Raw genomic sequence first — 7,805 nt, 5'->3', positions numbered from 1 at the left:
ATGCTTTTTTTATTTTTTTTTGTTAGATTTATATGCTAGTTAGGTGTGATCACCCTTGAAAAGAGGCTGCTTGGCCTGTTTGCAGCTAAAACAGGGAGTAGATGAATTCATGTAGAATTTAAGAGCTGACCAGTCCAATCTAAGGACTAGCTGGCACTTTTGAGTAGCCACCAGTAGTTATGTTCTTCCAAAAATGAAGTAAAAAAAAAAACAATTTTATGAGCACTAGCTAATAAATTTGGCCATCTTGACATCACTGCTTCAGAGCTACCAGGGGTGCAAAACAATGGTAATATATAAATCCTGGGAGATTATCATAGCATAGCAAATGTACATATTTATTTATTCACACTATTTTTTTATTTAGAGAATTATTTTTGCACACGAGGCCCAATTGAAGGTTCATTCACAGTTGTGCATTGTGGCAACCTGGCTGGGATTTGAGCCTGGGACCTCTGAGCCACCGTGCTGCCTTAATGCATCTTTTATTAATGGTAAAAGTAATGCAAGCTAACAGATCTCCTTTAGGAGTTGTTACAAAATATTGTAAATATTGTAATAATAATACTCATATAATATTTATATATATATATATATATATATATAATATTATTTTTCTATTCTTTACCTTCCACAGTCCTAGTGGATTGCAGTTGATTGTATAAGTTGGGAACTTAGTTTATACCTTGTACTTTGGAAAATTCTTTTTGACTTAAAAATTTAGAAAAAAAAATATTTTTTGTTTACATTTGTAATTGACAATTGAGTATTGCAGTACAAACATACCAATGATTGCTTCCCATGGATACTTTAGAAGCATCCCTAAAACTTTATTCAAAGTCTCAAAGGCCCACCTAGGGAGCTACTGACAGGAATTATTACTGTAGTGCTAGGCTGCAGAATTTATTGATTTAGGTGAGCTACATCATAAACTATTTCCCTGGTTCTTGAGTACTGAGTTAGATCAATGCAAGTTAAGGCAAATGACAAGGCATGAACTGTCAAAATTCAGGTGTTTTTTGACCCCTGACAATAAAACTTAAGGAACTTTGGTTTGCATTGGGTTTCCTAACCAGTAAGTCATACCGTTTGATAGCTATGGTCCAAACTTTTATTGATAAAATTGCTAAAAGTCAACACTTTTACTCAAATTTGTCTCTTGTTGAACATGAACAGGACCATTGAACATTACAGGACCAAAAGCACTGTCCTAATGAAACATTTAACCAAACCCAAATAAGGATTCAGTCCACAGACACAATCTTCATCATTGTCCAGTGCTAACACACAAGACACCCTAAGACGCCCAAAGTAAAAGAAGCTTCATAATATTGAAATTAATAAGACAAATATGCATATTTTTTACATATTGCATACATACTGCAGAATATAAATAAATACTGTATATTGAGATTCTTTTTAAAAGCTAGTAGTGGTTCTCTTTAAGCACTATAATGGATTAAAGTTTGCATTTGGATTTGTGGTGTACCTTTATGTTCTGTGCCATACCTTATTGTACCAGTAACGGCATGACAGCACAATAAATTGCAGAATGACTGGTTTACTTTAAATAAACATGATTCTGTTAAACATAAACTAAGTGTACTTATAAATCAAAATCTGTAAATTAAGCCGCCATCTAAAATGCATGGACACTATGACATCTGGTTGAACATGAGAAGATCTATATGATGGTGAATTGATTTCATTTCATTTATAGACTGCCCACCACCACATCACAAATAGATGATCCCTCTTTGAACTCAACGTGGACAAAGACGCTTAGTGTGGTGCTTTCCCCTAGGGCTCAGGGAATGGGTGTAATATCGTCTTATTGAAAGTCTTAACACAGGACATTAATTTATGACTGCTTCAAGAGAATGGTTCTCATTTCATAAAGTGCTCTAAAAGTTAAGGACCTGCAGTCACCAAGAAGCATAAAATTGAAGGTCAAAGAGAGGACAGAGGGGAAGAAAACATTGCAATAATTAAATCTTGTGAGACCTCATATAGGGGGTTGGGGGATAGATGGAGAATATCTTACTCAATATTGCACAATAACGAGTTACAACTCATGCTAGAGAATAAAACTTGCATGAACTATTAACATGAAATATTAAAATGCTCTCTTCTCAAGTTCCTCCCATGAGTCTTCTTCATACAGTCATCTCAATGTATATATAATGTCTATACATCACAAATCCCCAGAGCTTAGGAGTAAATCCTCAGGTTTTTAGTGAGACCTTTCATAAGCTTGTGGATATCCAACTACAGGGGAGACTTCATATTTTAAAATTGACCTTTCACTGTTCTCAGAAAGATAAATATTGAAGAATTATCTCTGCTAATAAAACAGAGTGAAACATATGTTACATTTTACAGCTATGCGGCTTCTATGCATAGTTTTTTTAGGTATAGTATCAGTTTGTAAAGAATTTTGTCAGAGTGTTTTTAGAGTTTTAAAACCTTGTTTTTATGTAGAGTTTATAATTATATGTATTGTTATGTTATATAAATATATGTATTATTATGTAAACTGTATAGTGAACATTCCTTCAAATTATCAAGTTTAGGCATGTGCAATAAAAATTACTTTATATGCTACAAAATACCCACTGGCAACAGTTTGTAGAAGATCCTTTCCTTGACCAACAAGTCTGTGCCATTTTGCATAAAACCATCTTCCATAATGATATGGTTTCCTAAATATGGTGTGATATATCGCAGAAGTGTCGTACAGAGATCCTACCTTAATCTGATTTTGGGATAAGAAAACTGATTGAGTGATAGGTGCTCTTATCTGACATGAGCAGCTGCACCACAGGTACACTCCAAAAGTTTTGGAAAGCTTTACCTAAAAAGTTGAGCAAAAGTTTGGGGGTGTGGTGCACATCACCAAAAAAGATGTCATCCTGTTATCCTGTTTTAGGAAGAATCAAGGTAAAGGATAATTTATTTTACTAATAATATTAGTAATATATTTAGATTTTATATATGATTTGGTGATTTATTTTGTACATTTATACATTTACCCCCTTTTCCCCCAGGCTGGCTGTCCCTGACCTACTTCTCTCATTTATTGGATATCAGTTATTTCAGCCATGTATGGCATTCCAGTATGGCACATAGGCTTTCCCTATACAGTATATATATGCAAATACAGCTTGCCTAGGCATTTATGATATTTGTATACCTACCCCCAAGAGCAAGCCCAATGCTTTTATCAGGGTTAAGGGGCACTGAAAGTGTGATATTTTGAATGGGCCATATACAACACCCTGTAGGCCCTTCATATTAGCCTTGATCTGCTGGTATTGTTTCACAACAAAGCACAGAGACGCAATTATGAGATCCAAATGAGATGCAATGCAATGATAACAGACATTAAACATTTCCTTAGCATGTTGATGGCAAAGGATGGGGAGATGCATAGAGTATAAGCAGATTATTCTTCAACTTTGTCATCCACAGTTGCTTTTCGTGTAAAAAATTGGTGATATAAATTCAGTTATGATTATGTGGTGGTTGAATGATACAGTTATTGAAGTACCTCCCATTTGGAGAAGCCTTTAAAATTGTAGTGGGTGTTTAGTTCTAAGAACTGAATAGACAGATATATTTTTTTACTAAAAACTACAACTAGTCCACCTAACTTAAGCTAAGTCAATATCTCCTCTCTCTTTGTTTTTTACACTTGCAATCTTCTTCACTGTTAATTTCTTCCAGGTGGAAAACATTTTTTTAGGACTGTCCATTCTCTCCAGTCTCTAGTTTTGTCTCCTGTAGCAGGAAATACATGCATGGGGGTCTTTATTGCAAGAATAGCGCTTATTATTTTGACATTTTTAATATCATATACCAAATGTACAATTTGTATGTGATGTTTGTTCTGTGCTGACAACAACCAACGTTAAGCATACATATGTTTCACCCACAGCTTGGCCACATTGATAAAGTTAGGTCACTGAAGCAGACGTACACTGAGTGTGGGCCTGTGGTGTGAATAGTCATAACTAATACCACTCGTACATCCTCCCTCAATATGGGGCTTCTCACCCGTGACCTATATTCATTTTTTATAAACAATAGCTGGTACAAGATATGTATTTGCCTTCATAATAATGAAATCTAAGTAACTTAAAATAGAACTTCAGTTTCAACTAAAAAAACAGCCCAACAGCATTAAAACTAAAAGAAATAAAAAAAAACCTAATTTGTCTGCAATATTCACATTTGATCCAGTGCAATCCCATGCTGTAAGCCACCCACCATCAAAGTGTGACAAAATGAAAAATGTAGGATCCTTCCATGTAGGATGATCAGGTATTATTTCAGTAAAAGTTGCATATTTATAACAATTTATAATTATGTAAGAAATTAAATTACAATGTAAACATACATATATAATATATATATATATATATATATATATATATATATATAAAATGTTTTAATATTGTTTTATCACCCTGCAAGCCCCTCATATTAGTTGAGATTTGTGAGCATTGTTACATAACAAAACATAAAGTGAACCACTGCATGTATTAAAAAAGCAGTTACCCCACACACAAATGATCCCTATACAATCACACAATCAGGGTACCGCAATACAACATCAAGCTCCTTTAACTAGTTCAATGTGCACCAGCTCCAGTCAACAGGGAGAGCTAGACTCCTTTTATACTTGTAATGAAAACTGCAAAGTTACGCATTACCAGATGCATAGAAATCTGCTTCTATGTGCCCGGGAGCAGTAAATCTCACTCCAGTGAATGTGTTTGCATGAATTGCCCTTGCATTTGTGGTGGCAGTGTGGTTTTTTCCTCCAGAAGAGCAAAAGCAACCACTCAGCCAGAAGTGACTTGTTGCAAACACATACACAAGTGGTTCCCAGCTTCTACCTTTAGGTTGAATGGAAGCAGTTGGGAGCTCATTTGAGTTTGTGGTACAAAGACACAGTCACCACATGTGTGAAATTACCCTAAAATTATACTTTAGGATGTTCAATAGAAAGTCAACCTGTAAAGCTTAAAAAAAATTCACAACAATCTCTGCCAGCAACGTATGGTAAGTGTACTACAAAGCCTTGCTTTGCAGTGACACCAACAACCACCACCCATCCTTTTCCATATCTTTAAGTCTTTTGTTGGAATTTCTATACACTTGCATGGAGCACTAGAATAAAATGTCTGTCTGGGTGGCATGGACCCTTCCCTCTGGTTGTCCAATGGTGGCATTCTCAGGTAGAAAACTGAATGGTGCAGGTAGAGAATTAAGATACACTGGTTGTTATTACCAGAAGCAACATTGTTCAGAAAAAAGTAACTTCGTAAGCAGAAGAATGGGCCAAAGTAAACGGGAAGAGGCAAAAACTTGCCAAAAATGGGCTTTAAACAAAGATAATATCACAAGGTTGAATTAACAGAGATGGGATTCTAGTAAATACTACAATATTAACTCATATGTGTATTTACTAAAACTACAATTTACTATCCTTTCAATGTTGCTAGGTCATAGAGAGTTCTTAGCTGTCATGCCCCTGATCGATGGATGGTAAATAAAACTCTGAAAAATAGTTTGATAGAAATAATAAACTTGTTAAGTTGTCTCAGCAAGTTTCGCCAAGCTCACAAGTCACGTGTCAGCTGACAATTAAGATGTTGCGCCACATTCACTTCTGGTTATGGAAAAACTGACTTAATCCAAAATTGTTGAATACAAATGGCTAACAAATATCATGTTTAGTTTTCTAATGTAAGTTATAAGGCCAACAGCTGGAACATGTGGTGTATAGAAACTGCAAACCTGGAAGAAAATCAATTATAGTTTGGAGACAGCTATGGTGAACATATGACCATGTAGCTCCAGCATAACGGCAAGAAAGACTGTGGGCACACAGGAAATAAAGACTGGACTTTTTTCCCTAATAGACAATATTGTGTTTTTGTATTTGACGGGAAAACAAAATATGGTTGTAATTATAAAACACATGGAAGTGTTTTGTTTTTTTAACGAGGTCCTTCATTAAATCAGTAAACAATTCATTAGAAGCTTACTAATCAGGATGCAGCGTCACAGGGCAAATTGTGCAACTTTTTTTTTTCTTTTTTTTAGCTGTTTACAAGACAAAATCAAAATTTCACCCAGACAGCTCAATAGACTAATATAATGAACTCAATATTATGTAAGAGATTTGTATTTGATCTCCTTAAACATTTCCACTTTTGTAGAGTTACAGTCCAACATTAAAATGGATTTCATTGGGATTTTATGTCACTGATATAGTCCAAAATATCTACATATAAAAAATGTAAGTACTTTTCTATGATATGTACAAATACAAAACTGAATAGTCCTGGTTAAAAAGTATTCACACAATTTGCTTTAAAATCCCTAAACAAGCAATAGTGCAAACTAAAATTTAAAAATGTGCATGCTCAGCTCAGGTACAATCCCGACACATCTGGGACTATAGAATGAATAAACTCCCATGTGCATGCGCAGGAGTTATGTCATTTTGATCTGACCTATCGAGATGGCTGAAGACCTGAACCCCAAAGAAAAACTAGTGAATAGTCTTGGTTAAATAAATATTCACACATTTTGCTCTAAAATCCCTGAAGAAGCAATGGTGCGAATAAAAAGTTGCATGCTCAGTTTAGGGTACTATTTGGCATACCTGGGAGCCTGGAATGAATGAACTACCATGTGCATGCATGAGAGTTACATTATTCTGACCTGGCCTATCAAGATGGCTGAAGACCCGAACCCTGAAGAAGATCCAATGAGGATGGAGCTAGGAGAGGTGAGTTTAGTTCCACTTTACAAAAACATTGAATGAAGTCCACCAGTGTGCAATTATCCTGTTACATGATCTCAGAATAAATATGCCCGTCTCTGGAAATGCTTACACTTTATTAGAGAACATTAATGCGGGATCCGTAAAAACAAGGAACTATTAAAACAAGTCTAGGGTGAAGTTCTGGAGAAGCGACAGGGTTGGGTTACAAAATAGAAAAAAATCAATTAATGGCTTTCAAACATCCACTCTAAAATTCCTAATTAAAGACAGGAAATGAAGGGAAATCTACCTAGCGGGATGGCAGAGCAAAAACCTGAAGGACAACAAATCCACTAACCAGGTATGCTGACCACAGATTTAATTAGATATCTAAATGTGTTTAGGCAATGTATTAATTTCTTTCAAAAGAAATACCAACAGCTTGATGTTTCTTACATATTTGGCCCAAATAGGGGGGGGGGGGGGGCATTGAGAGGTCATATGAGCACTCATTTAGGGTAAACAATATTGTATAGAGCACATACCCTTTTAGCCAGTCTACATTAGAACACAAGTAGGAGATTTTAATTCATCTCTGGTTTCAATGACAAATGTATTCTTTTAGATTTATTTATTATTATTATGAAACAGGATTTATATAGCAACAACTCCATGAGATCTATACAATCTATGAGGTGGGAGAAGTAACACACAATAGTAGAGGAGATATGTATTGGTGGGAAGTATGGGTAGGAAAGTTTGAAAAAATGGGTTTTGAGTGCTCTTTTTAATGAGTAGAAAGTAGAAGCAAGCCGAATAGGATGAGGAAGACCATTCCAGAGAGTTGGGACTGCTCAAGAAAAGTCTTGGAGACGCGCGTGAGATGAGGGTATGAGTGAAGAAATCAGCTGTAGGTCATAGGAGGAGTCGAGAGAGTGGAAGTATTTTTTTACCAGGTCAGAAATGTAAGTGGGACAAGAACTGTGTGGGTATTTGAAGGCAAAGCACAGGAGCTTGAATTTGA

Source organism: Pyxicephalus adspersus, chromosome 4 (genome assembly GCF_032062135.1).
Source record: "Pyxicephalus adspersus chromosome 4, UCB_Pads_2.0, whole genome shotgun sequence".
Taxonomy (NCBI): Eukaryota; Metazoa; Chordata; class Amphibia; order Anura; family Pyxicephalidae; genus Pyxicephalus; species Pyxicephalus adspersus.
Note: the sequence above shows the minus strand (reverse complement) of the source record.